Here is a 21538-nt window from a genome sequence, read left to right as displayed (position 1 = left end):
AAACACTCGCAGTAAGACGCCGTAAATCTCGCGAGAACTTCCTTACAAAACAGCAAGAACTGGTTTTTGATCGCCAAACTACGAAAATTCTTCAGTGCCTCACAAATACATCATTTAGAGATCATGTAGATACCATAGAAATGATAACAAGACTTTTTTTCCGTCTCCTTATCGTCCTGAGCAAGGCGAGTGGAATGGAAGGGTCGTACATAATGAAAAAAAGATGTTTCGCTTGTTGGTGACTTTGACTTGGTGTGCTTGTTATGTCATCGGGCAAGAGAGCAGCACGGAAACTTCGGCACGCAAGGTGTGCGTCACCCAGTTCACGACAGGGGAGCTGACTCAGACGCGTCCCGCCGGTCGATCGGTGAACACCTGCGACGCCCCGTCTCGTGAAAGAAAACGAGAGGGACGCTTCTTTTTCCAAACTCTACAACTACGTCCGGTGATTATCAAACATAGCACAACGCAGCACGGACTGTTAGCAAGTATCATGGATAAACTGCAAAAGACGTTCCATAAGGTTTAATATTTGGTTCCAAACTAATTTGTTTATTTTATTTTATTAATTTATTTATTTATTTTGAACGAGGACACAGAATCAGCTACGACAGTTGATGATAGAAGTGGTACAATTAACCCTTTGTTTGCCATTTCTTACTGTGCGAAACATTCATTGTCAGGTCGGCTACCAACTGTACATTACTAGGGGTTTGAAGCGGGACCATGATGTTTACTGACCTCTACCGGCCATCTCCAGCACTCGGTTCTGGAGCAGAACAGATTTCACCTGAAGTTCATCCTCCCTCCGTGCTCCGCTGACAGTAAACTGTTTCTTGTTTGTAATAATACAATTGTGAAAATTTCTGTTGTTGATGGTAAGTGTTGATGTGTGTCTTTAAATTTACGTTCTATGTTCCGTAAGCCATTACTACGAGCCAGATTTTGCACTTAACACGATAATCATATACGTTTTACGTCAGTAACCATTGACAAGTAAGGGTCGAGACACTCGCTGTTCTCAGCGGTGGAATCATGGGGTCAGTAACCCTCCACAGAGGCAATAAAAGTGAAATGGCTGCACTGCATAATGCAGCGTTTCCTCGATATTAGTGTAGTCAATTCCAGACTAATCTTCTGCGAAATAAATGTAGAAGACAGAATGAGTTTACAGTTGCTGTCAGTGCAGGGCTCATGGAACGCCAACGTGTACGGCAACAAGAGCAAATAAGGCACTAAGCACCATCTGTATGTTACAAACCATATGTTCCACAAGCTCAAGGGGCATTAAGGGGGGGGGGGGGAGGGGAGGTCTACCCGCTGAATGCTGAGTCTGACCGACGAGGCTTCTCTTTCTTCCCTCTTTTACTCTGTTGAGATCGCTTTTGCCTTCTTTCTGCCGCACCTGATTTTCTGTTCTGGGTGTCGCACTTTGTAGTGGGAGCTCTTGACTGTAATGAATCAGGGACAGCTGTGGGCGGGATGTTCCCTGTGGCACGCAGACCCCAGCGACACTCACCTGCTGACTTCCGTATTTCCTTCATCATGCTTTTATGACTGAGTTACAAAAGATGTAAATTAGGTTCTTATCATTCTCGCTCTTATTGTTATGGCTCTCCCTAATGGATAAGAAAACGTTCTCTGTGGACTCCTCTACTTCCGGATTCGCCTTTCTTCGCCTTTCTTGGATAGAGGGACTGATGATCTCGTTGTTTGGACTCTAACCCCCCCTCCCCTCGCCCCCTCCCCGGAATACAACAACCAACCAACAAGCACTCTCAACGGGTAAAGGATACAGCACCTATGTGTGCAATGGGAACATCAAGAGCGTGTGCCTTGCGTAGCTCAGTTAATTCCCTAATGAACCACATCTCCCGTGCCAACCTCTTCACCTCAGAGTAGCAATTACACACAACGTCCTCAATAATTGGTTGATATATTTCCGTCTCCGTCTTCCTCTACAGTTTTTACCTTCTACAACTCCATCTAGCACCATGTTTTAACATATGTCACATCACCCTGACCCTTCTTCTTGACAGTGTTTTCCATATGTTCCTTTCCTCGCCGACTCAACGGAAAACTTCCTCATTTACTAACTTTTCAACATTGCTCTTTAACACCACATCTCAGTGCTTCTATTCTTTTCTTTTACGATTTTCGTACAGTCCATGTTTCACTTTTATACAATGCTGTGTTCCAGACGACATTCACAGAAATTTCTTCCTTAAGTAACGGCCAACATAGCAGCGCACTGTTCTTGGCCAGGAATGCCCTCTTTACCTGTGCTAGTCCACTTCTTATGTCCGCCTCACTTCGTCCGTATGAGTTATTTTGCATCCAAGGTAGTAGAATTCCTTAATTTCGCCTGTTTGTTGCTCCCCAAATTTGATGTTAAGTTTCTCACTACTTTCATTTTGCCACTCCTTATTATTTTCTTTTTCTTCAATTTACTCACAACCCGCACTCTGTGCACCTCAGACTGTTTGTTCATTCCATTCAAAAAGTCTTGTAATTTTTCTTCACTTTCACTGAGAACAGCAATTTCATCAGCGAGTCTTATCATCAATATTCTCTCATCTTGAATTTCGATTCCATTCTTGAACTATGTTTTTGTTTCTGTAATTGCTCCTTCGATGTTCAGATATAACAAGAGGGGAGAAATAATGTATCCTTGCCTCACACCCTTTTTAATCCTAATATTTTGTTCTTGGTCTTCTATTCTTATATACTCGGTTCTTATATGTATTTTAAATTGTCTGTCTCTATCATTTACACATTTTTTAGAATTTCGAACATCATGGACATGGGTCGAACAAACCTCTAATCATTCGTGCTACCCTTTATCGTATCCGTTCAATACCCCCATTTAATCCTATATGGTAATGGTGTCAGACACTTGAGAAATATCCCAGGATGGTCGAACAAGTCTCCTTCGTAGTCTAACTGCATTTCCGTAGTACTCTACCGATGAACCGAAGTCTGCCACTTGCTTTACCTACAGCTGAGACTAAGCAATCGTTCCACTTCATATGCTTACAAGTTGTTAAACACAAGTACCAATTCCAGCTGCAACTAGCTGATATTATAATCATTGGATACTACCTATTTTCGTTTTGTGACGTGCACAGTTTATCATATATGAACATTTAGAGAAAATTGCCAATACTTCCACCACTTTGAAATCTTATCAAGAACTGACTGTATATTTGTTCAGCTTCTTCCACAGAGTATTTCATTACAGGTAACTGCATCATCTGTGAAAAGTCTGAGGTTATTGTTGTTATCGTCCAGCAGGTCATTGCTACACAACATGAACCGCTAGGGTCCCAACAACTTCTCTGAGGCACATACGAAGTTACTTCTACATCTACCGATGACTCTGCATCCAACATAACTCGCTCCGCCCTCACTAACAAAAAATGCTCAATGCAGTCACAAATTCCGTTTGACACCGTGTGACTCTACTTTGTAAGTGCGCACTGAGTCAAATACATGTCGGAACTCAAGAAATTCTGCATCTAGTTAACTTTTTCATCCATAGTTTTGAGTATGATAAGTGGGATGAGTGCAGGTTGGGTTTCACACGATCGATGTATTCAGTATCCTTGTCGGTTGGCATAGAGGAAGTTATTCTGTTCGAGATACCTCATTACGTTTGGGTTAGGTATATGTTCTAAGATTCCTTGAGGATCCCACTACAAACGCTATACCGCAGTAAACGCAAGTATTATTTTCGCTGTATGTGTGGCTTTCAGTCGCCCCTGACACAACCACCTCCTCCATCCCGTCCACAACCCATTTGATGGTATGTACACAACATCCAGTGCTCGAATGCCGGCACGCCGTTCTATCGGAAGACTCTGTCCCCGACCCGATTCCTCGCGAATACCACGGTACGTCCTGTTTTTTTCAACCAGTGCATTTCCACCACCTTGGCGCCCCGTCGTGCCAAATCCCGTTCCAAACCCCATTGAGTGTGGCGTTTGTAATGAATGCTACGCTGATGGGGCACTGACCCAACGAATGTTTGGCAGCGAGTTGCTAGGACCGGGGTCGGCGGCACGAGCGCATGAATAAACAAGAGTCTGAGTCGTCCCCGACACAAAAGCGTCTGCCTTCCGAGAACGCCGACGCCCGCCACACGTGCGCGCGACGCGAAGAACTGCGGACGCTCCATTCTGCAGCCCGCGCACGCCACCAGCCACCTAAGAGGGAGCTGCCGCCCGCGCCATCTCCGTATGCTAACAAGCTGCCGACACGCACCCACGAAGGTGCCACTCCCAAGTCACCCAATAATGTCCCATTTCCTCTCCATCCTTCTCCACCACCTCAGCATACATAAGGATTAAGTGATCACTTCAAAAAATAAAATAAAAAATTAAGTTGTGCTTTTAACTTTTTGTTCGTTTCGAAGTGCACGACTACAGTTGAAATCTGTGAGTTGCAGTATCGTAGGAAGCCACTAGATGAGCCAAAATACACTGAAGCGCCAAAGAAACTGGTATAGGCATGCGTATTCAAATACAGAGATATGTAAACAAGCAGAATACGGCGATGCGGTGGGCAACGTCTATATAAGAGAACAATCGCGCAGTTGTTAGATCGGTTACTGCTGCTCCAATAGCAGGTTGTCAAGATTTAAGTGAGTTTGAACGTAGTGTACAAAATGTTCAGATGTGTGTGAAATCTTATGGGACTTAACTACTAAGGTCACCAGCCCCTAAGCTTACACACTACTTAACCTAAATTATCTGCGGGCCGTGGTGGCCGTGCGGTTCTAGGCGCTTCAGTCTGGAACCCCGTGACCGCTACGGTCGCAGGTTCGAATCCTGCCTCGGGCATGGATGTGTGTGATGTCCTTAGGTTAGTTAGGTTTCAGTAGTTCTAAGTCCTAGGGGACTGATGACCCGAGATGTTCAGTCCTATAGTACTCACAGCCATTAGAGCCAACCTAAATTATCCTAAGGACAAACACACACACCCATGCTATATATATATATATATATATATATATATATATATATATATATATATATATAGTCCTAGATTTGTTCGTGACGCCTGTTCAGGTTGATCATCGTTGATTCGTTCACTCAGTTTTTTTTTTTTTTTTTTTTTTTTGTTACAGAGGGTAGCTAAACCCTCTGACCGAACACGCTAAGCTACCGTGCCGGCATACCGCTCGGCTAATCCCGCGCGGCGGACGTAGTGTTATAGTCGGCGCACGAGCGATGTGACACAGCATCTGTGAAGTAGCGATGTAGTGGGGATTTTCCCGTACGACCATTTCACGAGTGTACCGTGAATATCAGGAATCAAGTAAAACATCAAATCTCCGACATCGCTGCGGCCGGAAAAAGATCCTGCAAGAACGGGACCAACTGAAGAGAATCGTTTGACGTGACAGAAGAGAAACCCTTCCACAAATTGTTGCAGATTTCAAAGGTGGGCCATCAACGTCAGCGTGCGAGCCATTCAACGAAACATCATCGATATGGGCTTTCGGAGCCGAAGGCCCTCTCGTGTACCCTTGATGACTGCATGACACATAGCTTTAAGCCTCGCCTGGGCGAGGACTGTTGATGACTGGAAACATGTTGCCTCGTCGGACGAATCTCTTTTCAAATTGTATCGAGCGGATGGACGTCTACGGATATGAAGACAACCTCATGAATCCATGTGTCCTGAAAAAATTGTGACTGACGATGTTATTATTCATGCTTCCTGCATATATTTATTTTTGTGTTCTGGTTCCTTATTTAAGAGTTTTATTGTAGCTGAACAGCAGAAAATGACAGTAGGTGTTGTTCAGCAAATTGTGAAACGGTTCAAAATGGTTCAAATGGCTCTGAGCACTATGGGACTTAACTTATGAGGTCATCAGTCCCCTAGAACTTAGAACTACTTAAACCTAACTTACCTAAAGACATGACACACATCCATGCCCGAGGCAGGACTCGAACCTGCGACCGTAGCGGTAGCGCGATTCCAGACCGTAGCGCCGAGAACCGCTCGGCCACCGCGGCCGGCAAACTGTGAAACGGTTAGGTTTCAGTTTATAATAATGTTGGAGAACTAATGTTGTGAAGCGAATTATGTCTTCGGAGTGGGAGGTGTGCGGTAATGTTTTAAATGGGTGCGGGATGTCGATAGAACAGACGGGAACAGCAAATTCTGATTTATCCCTTTGAATCTGAGGCAGTAGGAGGTAGGGCGTAATCGCAGGTATTACAAACGGGCGAGAATCGCATGTTGGAACAGTGTTCGAGAAGACGATGGGCTTTGGAATGGGGGCAAGTCAAATATGAAAACATTCTAGAACTAGACGCCCAGTGCGGCATATAGCATCAGTTTTTCTACAGATACGTGATCTGATAACATGGTCATTCTCCACGCGTTCTATCTCGATACGGAAATCCTAGTAACCATTCCTGGCGCCTCGCCATCCACGTCTAGATTTTCTGTGATTTCCTTAATCGTTTATGGAGATGCAAAAGCAGTTTCTTGAAAAGAATGCGTCTGAATGCCTTTCTCACCATACCCAAATCCTAGCTTCTGCTCTGTCTCTAATGACTTCGTTGTCAATGGGTCATTAGTTCCTAATCACCCTTCCTCCTTTCAGTTGATGACGAAATTCTGCTATATTCTGTGCGAAGAAAGGAGAGCTCCGACATTTAACGTGGACTTGGTGGGGGTGCTTCGCCCGTCTGCAACATCCAATAACACAACGTGATTTTGTGTACGTCTCATGCCAACGCCTCGGTGACGCAGCGACTCTACACATTTCCATACCGAGAGCAGTCTTCTACGCTTCGCTGTTGAAAGCTGGGAACAGCAGTCCAGGGAGTATCTTTAGAATCTAATACATCATTTGCGCACCCTAGGCTTTGTGCTAACGCTTCCGTCGTCTGCAGTCCCAGCGGACTTGTCATCTAACTTTTTGTAAGGCACACCCAAGCTTAAAAAAGTCCTGTCGTGTGAAGAGTAGAAGGTATATCCGAGAAGACATCAGCATTCAGGATTCAAAAAGGTCTCAAAAGATTGGCCGGGTCCTGTTTACGTAGATTATTTATAGTAGTAGAAACAGTGATGTCACGATAGCCACATCGTTAACCGTAATAAAAGGGTGGTAACAGAGAATATGTTAAATCAGGCGAGACTGGCTCGAGCGTTTACCGAATCCCTCCCATTTGAAATATCTAGGTCTATCTACATTTTTCCTTTCGTCTATTATGCCGGCCGTTGTGGCCGAGCGGCTCTAGGCGCCTCAGTCCAAAACCGCGCTGCTGCTACGGTCACAGGTTAGACTCCTGCCTCGGGCATGGATGTGTGTGATGTCCTTAGGTTAGTTAGGTTTGAGTAGTTGTAAGTCTAGGGGACTAATGATCTCAGATGTTAAGTCTCATAGTGCTCAGAGCCATTTGAACCATTTCGTCTGTTGTTTTCTTCTTAATAATACAGTAAAATTTGTTTTCCCTTTCCAAAACGTACTTTACGTGTCAGATGTTTCTTTTAATTGATAATGTTATTAAGCTAAAGACAAGAACAAGAACAACACGAAGCAGAGCTGTAGAAAAAGACGAAAAGTCTGTCTTTGCAGGTTGTCACTAGTTTTCAGTAGCAGACAACTCACCATAGTTACCAAAGCCATGGGTTACTCCGTAATGTTAATAAACAAATACTGGAAAACTTCAGGAGGAATTGACTGACAAATTAATCACCAAAGCGTGAATCATAGTGCAACGTGTCAGTGGAACTTTAGGAAAAGAGCAGCATTTACACTGATGCTCGATTCGCCAGTTTTTCAAGATTATACACTCCTGGAAACTGAAATAAGAACGCCGTGAATTCATTGTCCCAGGAAGGGAAAACTTTATTGACACATTCCTGGGGTCAGATACATCACATGATCACACTGACAGAACCACAGGCACATACACACAGGCAACAGAGCATGCACAATGTCGGCACTAGTACAATGTATATCCACCTTTCGCAGCAATGCAGGCTGCTATTCTCCCATGGAGACGATCGTAGAGATGCTGGATGTAGTCCTGTGGAACGGCTTGCCATCCCATTTCCACCTGGCGCCTCAGTTGGACCAGCGTTCGTGCTGGACGTGCAGACCGCGTGAGACGACGCTTCATCCAGTCCCAAACATGCTCAATGGGGGACAGATCCGGAGATCTTGCTGGCCAGGGTAGTTGACTTACACCTTCTAGAGCACGTTGGGTGGCACGGGATACATGCGGACGTGCATTGTCCTGTTGGAACAGCAAGTTCCCTTGCCGGTCTAGGAATGTTAGAACGATGGGTTAGATGACGGTTTGGATGTACCGTGCACTATTCAGTGTCCCCTCGACGATCACCAGAGGTGTACGGCCAGTGTAGGAGATCGCTCCCCACACCATGATGCCGGGTGTTGGCCCTGTGTGCCTCGGTCGTATGCAGTCCTGATTGTGGCGCTCACCTGCACGGCGCCAAACACGCATACGACCATCATTGGCACCAAGGCAGAAGCGACTCTCATCGCTGAAGACGACACGTCTCCATTCGTCCCTCCATTCACGCCTGTCGCGACACCACTGGAGGCGGGCTGCACGATGTTGGGGCGTGAGCGGAAGACGGCCTAACGGTGTGCGGGACCGTAGCCCAGCTTCATGGAGACGGTTGCGAATGGTCCTCGCCGATACCCCAGGAGCAACAGTGTCCCTAATTTGCTGGAAAGTGGCAGTGCGGTCCCCTACGGCACTGCGTAGGATCCTACGGTCTTGGCGTGCATCCGTGCGTCGCTGCGGTCCGGTCCCAGGTCGACGGGCACGTGCACCTTCCGCCGACCACTGGCGACAACATCCATGTACTGTGGAGACCTCACGCCCCACGTGTTGAGTAATTCGGCGGTACGTCCACCCGGCCTCCCGCATGCCCACTATACTCCCTCGCTCAAAGTTCGTCAACTGCACATACGGTTCACGTCCACGCTGTCGCGGCATGCTACCAGTGTTACAGACTGCGGTGGAGCTCCGTATGCCACGGCAAACTGGCTGACACTGACGGGGGCGGTGCACAAATGCTGCGCAGCTAGCGCCATTCGACGGCCAACACCGCGGTTCCTGGTGTGTCCGCTGTGCCGTGCGTGTGATCATTGCTTGTACAGCCCTCTCGCAGTGTCCGGAGCAAGTATGGTGGGTCTGACACACCGGTGTCAATGTGTTCTTTTTTCCATTTCCAGGAGTGTATTAAAGGTGGATTTTATAAATCTAAAAGAAAGATTATGTATACTAAATCCAGTAACATGTTTTAATGTGATATATGGGCTCACCATTACAGGACAATGCCCGGGTACATGCTGGTTATACAATATGGCCGCTCGTGCTAAAGGGAAGACATTGCCTCCAGTGATTTCTATGTCAGCTGTTCGGGTCAACGCCCAGCGTGAAGCAGGAAACGTTTAATATCTTTCTAGAAGAAAAGGAAACCCAGGAATTGCGGGTAACTAAGCGCATACCATACTCTGGAGCGAAGAAGGTACTGAAATTTCTTCATTGTCTCTCTTTTTCAACATATTGTGTGATAAAACACTTCATTTGATGAAGATTATCATAATTTATGTGAGTTACGGTACGTTAAGAGTGTGTGCTGTGTACTTCGACAATGACAATGGCAATTGGTACCGACACAACAAGTGCACCAGAAAAAGCAAAGCTGTGAATGAGCGTGCTGCTTACCTCAAACCGGATCCAGTGATCATCGAATCTTCAGCTTCCATAATGGAAATAGCATTGGACGAGATACAACAGTATCTCGACATAAATCGGTTTCATAAAATGTATTCGCAGTTGCGAATTTGGACAGGCCTCAGCTGTATAACGGAAAGACGACAATGAACATTTGTGCCGAAGCGGGATCCGAACCCAAATTTCCCGTTTTACACTAGCGGTCGCCTTACCCGCTTCGGTTATCCGTGCACGAATCACGGTGAGATCTAAACTTCCGAGATCTAAACTTCCAAATGTCGCCGTTTATATGTCACAACCTGCACTAGTATATTCCCGTCCAGGAAGGACACTTATTGAGAGTGGACGGCCTGGTATTGGCGAAGAAATAGGAAGCAGTAGTACCTCTGCTATTAAGAAGTACAGTGCTATGTTCCTCGGACAGGCATGCATATCCGATGAAATAGGCACTGTGGCGACTACAGCCGTGAAGAAATATGGAATATACAGCCGATGTTGGTTCACATTCACACTTGCAAATACATTTCCTGTATTTCTTAATGGCTGTGGTCGCTGCAATGCCCGTTCCTTCGGATGTGCAACGCATGTATGAAGGAACATTGCATCGTACTACCTAATAACAAAGGCAATGCTATTACCTGGTCAGAAGTCGACCGGAACAGTAAACCACGAGTATCCTTTACGTTCTCATGTAGTCCAACACTGGGCCATTGTCACGTCCGAATACCTCAAAAATCTGCACATTGCACGATTCGACCAGCTGGTCAAATGGTGACCTCCGTTTCAAATTCTTTCAGGGCCTGATAACGCTGTGCCACACGAGTACTCGACATCTCTGTATCCTTCACGGTGATCACTCAACATCCGACGCTGTTCAAGCCCCCTTGCTTGTACCCTATCAGTCATAGTAACAATAGTAAACTCAAAGAGCACTAATGTACTTCAGTGGCCGTTCCACCTATCACAGAGAATTGCAACACTGATCATTTATATGTATGCTGATAATGTGATAGAAGTCATGAGACGGCGATGTGCACATCTACAAATGGCGGTAGTATCGGGTACCCAAGGTACAAAAGAATAGTGCAATGGCGGAGTTCTCATTTGTACTCAGGTGATTCATGTGAAAAGGTTTCCGATGTGATTATGGCCGCAGAATGGTAGTGGATCTACACGCACGTGACATTTCGTTTCACAGATCGTTAAGTAGTTCTATATTCCTTCTTCTCAGGGTAAAGAGTGTACCGAGGATACCAAATTTCATGCATTACCTCTCACCACGTACAACGCAGTGGCCGACGGTCTTCACGTCCTAAACAGACAGACTACGAGGGTGAGTCAAATGAAAACCTTAAATATTTTTTTAAATACTATTTATTGTGCAGAAGTGGTGCAAAGCTGTATCACTTGTCAACATAATCTCCCCCACGCTCAGTGCAAGTCCTCCAGCGCTTACAAAGTGCATAAATTTCTTTAGAAAAATTCTTTTGGTAGTCATCGCAACCACTCATGCACAGCGTGGCGTACCTCTTCATCAGAACGGAACTTATTTCCTCCCATTGCTTCCTTGAGTGGTCCAAACATATGGAAATCACTTGGGGCAAGATCTGGTGAGTATGGTGGATGAGGAAGACACTCAAAATGCAAGTCTGTGATTGTTGCAACTGTTGTACGGGCAGTGTGGGGCCTTGCATTGTCATGTTGCAAAAGGACACCTGCTGACAGCAATCCACATCGCTTTGATTTGATTGCAGGCCGAAGATGATTTTTTAGTAGATTTGTGAACGATGCCCTGGTGACAGTGATCACTCTAAGCATGTAATGCTCCAAAATGACGCCTTTTCCGTCGCAAACGAGAGTCAGCATAATCTTCTCTGCTGATGGTTCTGTTCGAAACTTCTTTGATGGAAGTGAACCCAGGTTTCGTCTACAGAAACGATTCTTGCAAGGAAGCCATCACCTTCTCGTTCAAAGCACCGAAGAAGTTCTTCACAAGCATCAACACGTCGTTCTGTCATTTCAGGAGTCCATTGCAGACACTTTGTGAAACTGGAGCACATCATGCACAATGTAGTGTGCTGACCCATGACTAATCTTAAAACATGCTGCAATGTCATTCAGTGTCACTCGGCGGTTTTCCTTCACTATGCTTCAACTGCTGTCATGTTCTCTAGAGTCACAAATCGTTGTGCCTGACCTGGACGAGGAACATCTTCTATTGAAGTCACACCATTTGCGAACTTCCTACTCCATTCGTAGACTTTCTGCTGTGACATCCGTGCATCACCGTACTGAACCTTCATTCGTCGATGAATTTCAATAGGTTTCACGCCTTGACTACGCAAAAACCGAATAACAGGACGCTCTCATTCCCCGGTGCAAATCGCAAGTGGGGCGGGCATTTTTACACTCATACTGTGTGCATCTGCCACCTACAGGCCATTTTGCACGCTGTTTGTAGGACGCCTATAAACTTACACGATACCGGCGCGAAATTTCGATTTGTTATTACAAATTTAAGGTTTTCATTTGACTCACCCTCGTATGTGAAATACCTGCAGAAATCAATGTGGGACATGCCTTCAACGTATCCTTTAAGACGCAGTAGTAAAACATGGCGTTAATCTGCTATGGCAGTAGACGACCGACGCGAGAGCCTTTGCTAACAGCACGTCATCGTCTGCAGCGCCTCACCTGGACTCGTGACCATCAGGTTGGACCATAGACGACTGGAAAGACGTGGCCTGGTCAGGTGAGTCCCGATTTCAGTTGGTAAGAGCTGATGGTAGGGTCCAGGTGTGACGCAGAGCCCACGAAGCCATGGGGCGATGTCGTCAACAAGGCACTGTGCAAGTTGGCGGTGGCTCGATTACGGTTTGGGTTGTTTACATGAAATGGACTAGGTCCTCTGGTTCAATTGAACAGATCATTGCCCGGAAATGGTTACGTTCGGCTGCTTGGAAATCATTTGCAGCCATTCATTGACTTCATATTCTCAAACAACGATGGAACTTTTATGGACGATGATATACCATGTCACTGGACCACAGTTGTTCGTGATTGATCTGAAGAACAATCTGGACAGTCCGAGAGAAATACGAGGGTAACCCCAAAAGTACTTATTTTTTTCTAAGTACATAGACCTGTTTACTTCTACAGTGCTTTACATCAGTTTACAGCTTGAACATTTAGCTATTTTTTAACTTAATCACCATTTCTGTCGATCCATTTTTGTAGACGCTGTGGCAGTTTTTGTACGCCCATGTAATACTACGTAGCCGCCATGCTGTTCAGAAATTTACGAACATCTTCTTTCATCTCGTCGTCGGAGCTGAATCGCTGGGACTACAATTAACGCTGACAGGCACTCTGAGACTGAATAAACTCAAACGGGAAATTCAGAACCGGAGAAGAGGAATGTTGAGCAAGGGCATACACATTCTCCATAACAACGCTCGCCCACACATCACTCGGCAAATCGTTGCTCTCCTGCAACTGTTTCAGTGGAACATAATTCCCCACCCATCCTATACTGTCCGCGGCTCTTGGTCTCGCGGTAGCGATCTCGCTTCCCGCGCACTTGGACCCCGGTTCGATTCCCGGCGGGGTCAGGGATTTTCTCTGCCTCAAGATGACTGGGTGTTGTGTGTCTCTCATCATCATTTCATCCTCATTCACTCACAAGTCGCCGTAGTGGCGTTAAAGAAATTGTGGAGCGGCGGCCGAACCACCTCGCGAGAGGTCTCCTGGCCACTAATGCCATACGCTCATTATTATTATCGTATACTCCGGACTTGGCGCCCAGTGACTATCGCCTGTTGCCTAGGTTAAAAGAACATTTGGCCGGAAAGCGATTCAGCTCCGACGACGAGGTGAAAGAAGAGATTCATAACTTTCTGAAAAGCATGGCGGCGAGCTGGTATGACATGGGCATACAAAAACTGGCACAGCGTCTACAAAAATGCATCTACAGAAATGACGATTATGTCGAAAAATAGCTAAATGTTCAAGCTGTAAACTGATGTAAACCATTGTAGAAATAAACAGGTCTATGTACTTTCTTTTGGGATTATCCTCGTATTTAGCCGCGCAGATCGACCGTCATGTATCCCATCGAACATTTGTCGGACATAATCAAGAAGTCAGTTCGCGCACTAATTCTGCACTGGCGACACTTTCACAATTATGGACGGCTGTAGAGCAATATGCCTAAATATTACTGCAGCGGATTTCTAACGACTTGAGTCCGTGCTGCGTCGAGTTGCAATACGTCGGGCAAAAGGAGATCCGACACGATATTAGGTAGTCCATAATTTTTGTCATCTCAGTTTACACGGTCTTACATTGAAATCAGACCATGTCTTCTGCGTACTTTACAGTCTTTGTCAGACAGTGTATCACGAAAACGGAACCAAAATAAGCAAGCCACAGGGTAACTCAGAGCTCAAATGTCGACGACTCGTTATTGAGCATTCCCACACAAGGATCTGATCTACTACCCTGGACCATGAGAACAAGTTGCTCCTCCTCTCCAGCTACAGTCGTCGCCGCCGGCAGCCGCAGCAGTCGCCGTTCCTGGCTTTGCCCGCGCCGTGCGCAGCTTCCCTTGCGACCAACATCTGCCTGCAGTCCCAAGATGCGTCCAGTGAAAGCTGGCTGACAGGGCGGTTAGCGCGTGTTCGCTTTCCAGCGGTCGCGTCCACTTAACAGCGCCAACGAACTCAATTTGGAGTCGCGTGAATGCCGCAGGGCCGGCACCTGCTGGCGGCCGCTCGCACAAACAAAACGCGGCGAGCTGCTCGTCTGGGGCTTGGCGCGACGTCTCGGAGATTTTCACACGGAGGCTGATCGGATCCTAGAATGGGGTGAAATGCGCAGGTACTGGAGATTTGTTTTGTTGCTGTTGTTTTTCTTGTGGTCTTCTGCCTGAAGCCTGGTTTGACACAGTTTGATTTACACTACTGGCCATTAAAATTGCTATACCGCGAAGATGACAAGCTACAGAAGCGAAATTTAACCGACAGGAATAAGATGCTGTGGTGTGCAAATTATTGGCTTTTCAGAGCATTCACACAGGGCTGGCGCCGGTGGCGACACCTACAACGTGCTGATATGAGGAAAGTTTCCAACCAACTTCTCATACACAAACAGAAGTTGATAGGTGTTGCCTGGTGAAACGTTGTTGTGATGCCTCGTGTAAGGAGGAGAAATGCGTACCATCACGTTTCCGACTTTGATAAAGGTCGGATTGTAGCCCATTGCGATTGCAGTTTATGGTATCGCGACATTGCTGCTCGCGTTGGTCGAGATCCAAAGATTGTTAGCAGAATATTGAATCGGTTGGTTCAGGAGGGTAATACGGAACGCCGTGCTGGATCCCAACGGCCTCGTATCACTAGCAGTCGAGATGACAGGCATATCCTTCCGCATGGCTGTAACGGATCGTGCAGCCACGTCTCGATCCCTGAGTCAACAGATGGGGACATTTGAAAGACAACAACCATCTGCACGAACAGTTCGACGACGTTTGCAACACCATGGGCTGTCAGCTCGCAGACCATGGCAGCGGTTACCCTTGACGCTGCATCACAGATAGGAGCGCCACCGATGGCGTACTCAACGACTAAACTGGGTGCAAGAATGGCAAAACGTCGATTTTTCGGATGAATCCAGGTTCTGTTCACAGCATCATGATGTTCACATCCGTGTTTGGCGACATCGCGGTGAACGCATATTGGAAGCGTGTATTCCTCATCGCCATACTGGCGTATCACCCGGCGTGATGGTATGGGGTGCCATTGGTTACACGCCTCGGTCACCTCTTGTTCGTATTGACGGCACTTTGAACAGTGGACGTTACATCTCAGATGTGTTACGACCCGTGGCTCTAACCTTCTTTCGATCTCTGCGAAACCCTTACATTTCAGCAGGATAATGCACCACCACATGTTGCAGGTCCTGTACGGGCCTTTCTGGATACATAAAATGTTCGAATGCTGCCTGGCCAGCACATTCTCCAAATCTCTCACCAATTGAACACGTCTGGTCAATGGTGCCCGAGCAACTGGCTCGTCACAATAGGCCAGTCACTACTCTTGATGAACTGTGGTATCGTGTAGAAGCTGCATGGGCAGCTGTACCTGTACACATCCAAGCTCTGTTTGACTCAATGCCCAGGCGTATCAAGGACGTTATTACGGCCAGAGGTGGTTGTTCTGGGTACTGATTTCTCAGGATCTATGCACCCAAATTGCGTCTACATGCAATCGCATGTCAATTCTAGTTTGTCCAATGAATACCCGTTTACCACCTGCATTTCTTCTTGGTGTAGCAATTTTAATGGCCAGTAGTGTAGAAAACTGCCAACGTTTCAAGATTCATTTTTTTATTTAATTGATTACTAGTTTCGTGTCACCTGAACCCAATTTCAATTCATCCAATGAGAGAAACAAGTATTTTTCGTAGTAAATGGGAACCATGTTAATATTGAGTTGTTCTGCCCAGGAGTTTGTTTGATCTTTAATGTCTTTTTAGAGTCGCCTCCCAGACATAAGCCATCAGCAAACAACACGGATTGCATTTTTTTCACTGCTGTTAGTTTGGCGTGCTTTTCCTGGCTCTCGTCATTGCAGTGATGAAAACAAGAGGAGACAAAATTCCACTTTGCCGTATCCCAGACTTCATGTCAACGATTTTAGTAATTACTACGGGTATTTTGACTTAACTGTGGTTATCTTCGCAGAAATTCTTGACCCTGCGTACGTTGCTGCTCTGTACTGCAATTTTCTTTAGTGTTCCCCACACCTTTCCCTGTTCATAGCATCAAACGCTTTCCTTAGATCCAGAAAAATAATCACAGATAATGGTTGTGTTTATACAGTTTTCCCATAAACTGGCTGAGAGAAAAAAAATTAATAAGTTGTTGCTCTTACGTTCTGAATCCACACTGTTCTTCCAACACACTTTCTTCAGTTAGGGGTCTGATATTATGCTCTATTATTCTTTCATAAAGATTACCCACTTGAGAAGTTAAAGTGATACCTCTGAAGTTAAAACATTGTTTTCCACCAAATTTCTTCAAAATGGGGATTATGATACACATTTTTCAGTCAACAGGTACCGTCGCTTCTTTCCACATCTTACAGAAGAGTCGGTACAGTCATTGTTTTCCAATAACTACAGTGGCTTTGATTATACGCACTTCGTTGCATTAACAAACTGACGATTTTTTCATGCCTCAAGATGTGTCCTATCAACCAAACCCTTCTTTTATTCAAGTAATAAATTTCTTTGTCCGCAATTCGATTCAGTATATCCTCATTAGTTGTTGCATCTAACCATCTGATCGTCAGGATTTGGTACAGCATCACATTTAAAAAAAAATTATTTTCTATTCTTGTCTTCTTCCTTGTCCTTAAATTTATATTCGATGTTAATAAATTTGACTTCTTCAGAAACGCTTTTCTTCCTATTGCCAGTCCGTATCTTATATCCTCTCTTCTTTAGCCGTTGTCATTTATTTAGCTCCCACAACAAAAATCATCAACTACTTTTATTGTTTCATTTCCTAACCTAATTCAATCAGCATCGCCTGATTCAGTTCGACTATATTCCATTAGCGTTATTTTGCTTTAGTCGGTGGCGCAGTGGTTAGCACACTGGACTCGCATTCGGGAGGACGACAGTTCAATCCCGCGTCCGGCCATCCAGATTTAGGTTTTCCGTGATTTTCCTAAATCGCTCCAAGTAAAGGCCAGGATGGTTCCTTCGGAAGGGTACGGCCGACTACCTTACCCGTCCTTCCGGTGAGACCGATGACCTCGTTGTTTGGTCTCTTCCCCCAAACAACCCAATCCAACCCACGTTTTTAACCTACTTTCCACGTGTTTATTTCGCCTACCTGAACTTTAATTCCGTCTCCACATTTTTCTTTAGTTTTCATTTACTGCTTGCTCATTGTAGAGATTAAATAACATTGGGGATAGTTTCACTCCCTTCTCACTACGGCTTTCCTTTCAGATCCTTCGACTCTTAAAAAACTGCGATCTGGTTTCTGTACAAGTTGTGGACAACTCATTTAGCCCTATATTTATCGTTTCTACCTTCAGAATTTCAAACAATATACTCCAGTCTACATTGTCAAAGGCTTTTTCTAAATCGACAAATGCTATAAACGGAAGTTCTACTTTATTTAACCTATCTTCTAAATTTTAACCTATCTTTTAAGATAAGTCGTAGAATCAGCATAAGCTCTCGCGTTCATACATTTCTCCAAAACCCAAAGAGATTTTCCCGATGTGGGTTTTCACTTTGTATGATCTCCAATTTCTCTGATTTCCCTGACATATTAATATTGCGACGTTTATTTGAAAGAAGGTAATTTTATTCACAGAGTCTGGGCTGTATTTTAACATTAAACTTCTCCGTGATGCGGCCACCTTTCTTGTACAGTCTGCAAAATGAGTTTGGAGACCATTGCTTCGACGCTCTTGCGCCACTCTTCTGTATCTTCCCTATTACTTCCATCCGGTAACGGCCTAAAACTGGCGGGTGCGATAGAGATACGGTCGAACCAAAGGTTCTTTCGTGAGTAAATTACACTCCATTAGGACTCTTGCAGTGAGTCTCAGTGTGGCATCCGTTGCCCTTACAGCTGTTTTTGTGTGATCTTATCACCCCATTAACAAAAGAAACACATTACGCATACGAGTACGCAATCGTTATGAAACGTTTGCGGATATCAGAGTCTAGATCGCTTTATTTTTTTAAAAAAATTCCATTACTGATATGTTTCGGTTCCGCGACCAACAGATTCTGTAATTAAGATAAAATGTAACATAAAGCTGAGATGTGTCAATAGAAGTAAATAATTCACGCAATGAAAGTAAGACATTGTGAAAATAGTTCAGTGTCAGTTGCAATGCCGAATTATGCAAGTGTCAGTGGGAGAATTTTTACTTGCGTTGACCGGTAATGTATGTATAATGCTTATGATTCTTATGTTAGCCGCACGGGGTAGCCGTGCGGTCTAGGGGCGTCTTGTCACGGTTCGCGTGGCTTGCCCCGTCGAAGATTCGAGTTCTCCCTCGTGCATGGCTGTGTGTTTGTGTGTTGTCCTTAGTTTCAGTTACATACGTTCGATTAAGTAGTGTGTAAGCCTAGGGACCGATGACCTCGGCAGTTTGGTCCCATAGCAACTTACCACCAAATTTCGAAAATTGTTATGTTACTTTTGGTCTTAAAAGTTCTGATGGCAGTAGCCAAAACATATTACCAACGTACTACATTAAAAAATGCATCAAACGATCTAGAAAGCTTTGTGAATGAAGCAGGCCACATAGCTTAATGTATTTCTTTATTTATAATATCTTTTCGGCCCATGCTACAATTGATACTAACATTGAATTACCTTTTACTACCTCCAAGTTTTGATCTGATGATATTACGCAATATACACGGCTTTATTCACAAAATATCCACAGCGATCGCAGACTCATCAGGAAATTTCTTTCTTCTATTAATACACTCCTGGAAATGGAAAAAAGAACACATTGATACCGGTGTGTCAGACCCACCATACTTGCTCCGGACACTGCGAGAGGGCTGTACAAGCAATGATCACACGCACGGCACAGCGGACACACCAGGAACCGCGGTGTTGGCCGTCGAATGGCGCTAGCTGCGCAGCATTTGTGCACCGCCCCCGTCAGTGTCAGCCAGTTTGCCGTGGCATACGGAGCTCCATCGCAGTCTTTAACACTGGTAGCATGCCGCGACAGCGTGGACGTGAACCGTATGTGCAGTTGACGTACTTTGAGCGAGGGCGTATAGTGGGCATGCGGGAGGCCGGGTGGACGTACCGCCGAATTGCTCAACACGTGGGGCGTGAGGTCTCCACAGTACATGGATGTTGTCGCCAGTGGTCGGCGGAAGGTGCACGTGCCCGTCGACCTGGGACCGGAGCGCAGCGACGCACGGATGCACGCCAAGACCGTAGGATCCTAAGCAGTGCCGTAGGGGAACGCACCGCCACTTCCCAGCAAATTAGGGACACTGTTGTTCCTGGGGTATCGGCGAGGACCATTCGCAACCGTCTCCATGAAGCTGGGCTACGGTCCCGCACACCGTTAGGCCGTCTTCCGCTCACGCCCCAACATCGTGCAGCCCGCCTCCAGTGGTGTCGCGACAGGCGTGAATGGAGGGACGGATGGAGACGTGTCGTCTTCAGCGATGAGAGTCGCTTCTGCCTTGGTGCCAATGATGGTCGTATGCGTGTTTGGCGCCGTGCAGGTGAACGCCACAATCAGGACTGCATACGACCGAGGCACACAGGGCCAACACCCGGCATCATGGTGTGGGGAGCGATCTCCTACACTAGCCGTACACCTGTGGTGATCGTCGAGGGGACACTCAATAGTGCACTGTACATCCAAACCGTCATCGAACCCATCGTTCTACCACTCCTAGACCGGCAAGGGAACTTGCTGTTCCAATAGGACAATGCACGTCCGCATGTATCCCGTGCCACCCAACGTGCTCTAGAAGGTGTAAGTCAACTACCCTGGCCAGCAAGATCTCCTGATCTGTCCCCCATTGAGCATGTTTGGGACTAGATGAAGCGTCGTCTCACGCGGTCTGTACGTCCAGCACGAACGCTGGTCCAACTGAGGCGCCAGGTGGAAATGGCATGGCAAGCCGTTCCACAGGACTACATCCAGCATCTCTACGATCGTCTTCATGGGAGAATAGCAGCCTGCATTGCTGCGAAAGGTGGATATACACTGTACTAGTGCCGACATTGTGCATGCTCTGTTGCCTGTGTCTATGTGCCTGTGGTTCTGTCAGTGTGATCATGTGATGTATCTGACCCCAGGAATGTGTCAATAAAGTTTCCCCTTCCTGGGACAATGAATTCACGGTGTTCTTATTTCAATTTCCAGGAGTGTACGTTGTAGACAGTACAATGGCCTATACAAATAATCCTATTTGCTTTACTGTTTACGATGTTTTACTGACAATTTTCTCTGAATTTTATTTGCCATGTATGCAAAATCCGTTACGTTAATTCATGTTGAGGGTGAACTGCCAGCAGTTCCTGAACCAACCGTCGACTCTCTACAGATCTCACAGTATTTTGCTAAAACTCTGTAGCACCTGGACGTTACTATAACGACATCCGCCAGATTATATATGTTAAGCTGTGTCGGGTCATAATATCAAAAAGCGCATGTCTGTGATATATATATATATATATATATATATATATATATATATATATATATATATATATATAATAATAATATGTACTGCGTATTGTTGTTTCCTTCTGTTACGTGGATGTGAGAACGCTGGACCACCGGCGGCGGACTTGTTGCAACAAGATACGGCGTCGTTGAATGCTGCTCACCATGCGCGAAAAGCTGACGGCCGTGCCAAGCTGAAAGACGTCTTTCAATAATATTAGAAATGTGTCGGGGAAAGAAAAGTAAAAGATGAACACCTTTGTTTGATGTTAATTCACGTATAACTTGTTGCCTGGTTGTCGTCACGCTGTTATCTCGCATTCATACGTGTGAGCAACTAGAATTTCCGTTATTACATTGACAATACAAAAGTATTATGAAGAGCGAACAAAAGCTGAACAGGAGACGCTATTGATGAAAATTTAAAACCTGTGTCAAGAAGTTATTTCTTGCAAAAGGGTTTGTGATAGATGCTCGTCGAATTAAATCTTATCCAGATCATGTTACTGGACACAAGCCGAATCATTTCTTAAGTGAGGCTGAGAAAAAAGGAAGGCG

General features: G+C 45.6%; 1 protein-coding gene across 2 annotated transcripts in view; it reads right to left on the bottom strand.

Moving 5' to 3' along the window:
* Positions 1–21538, bottom strand: part of LOC126356236 (uncharacterized protein DDB_G0284459-like) — a 399334-nt gene that overhangs the window by 252564 nt on the left and 125232 nt on the right. Inside the window, exon 1 of one of the 2 annotated variants that reach the window (XM_050007063.1) lies at positions 9729–9781. The exons of the other annotated variant lie outside the window; for it this stretch is intronic. The gene's annotated coding sequence lies outside the window, so the exon portion shown is untranslated. Of the gene's footprint in view, positions 1–9728; positions 9782–21538 lie in introns of those variants that run through there. 2 annotated transcript variants of the gene reach the window in all.

Source organism: Schistocerca gregaria, chromosome 3, assembly GCF_023897955.1.
Source record: "Schistocerca gregaria isolate iqSchGreg1 chromosome 3, iqSchGreg1.2, whole genome shotgun sequence".
NCBI classification, from domain to species: domain Eukaryota; kingdom Metazoa; phylum Arthropoda; class Insecta; order Orthoptera; family Acrididae; genus Schistocerca; species Schistocerca gregaria.
This window is presented reverse-complemented; position numbering and strand designations above follow the sequence as displayed.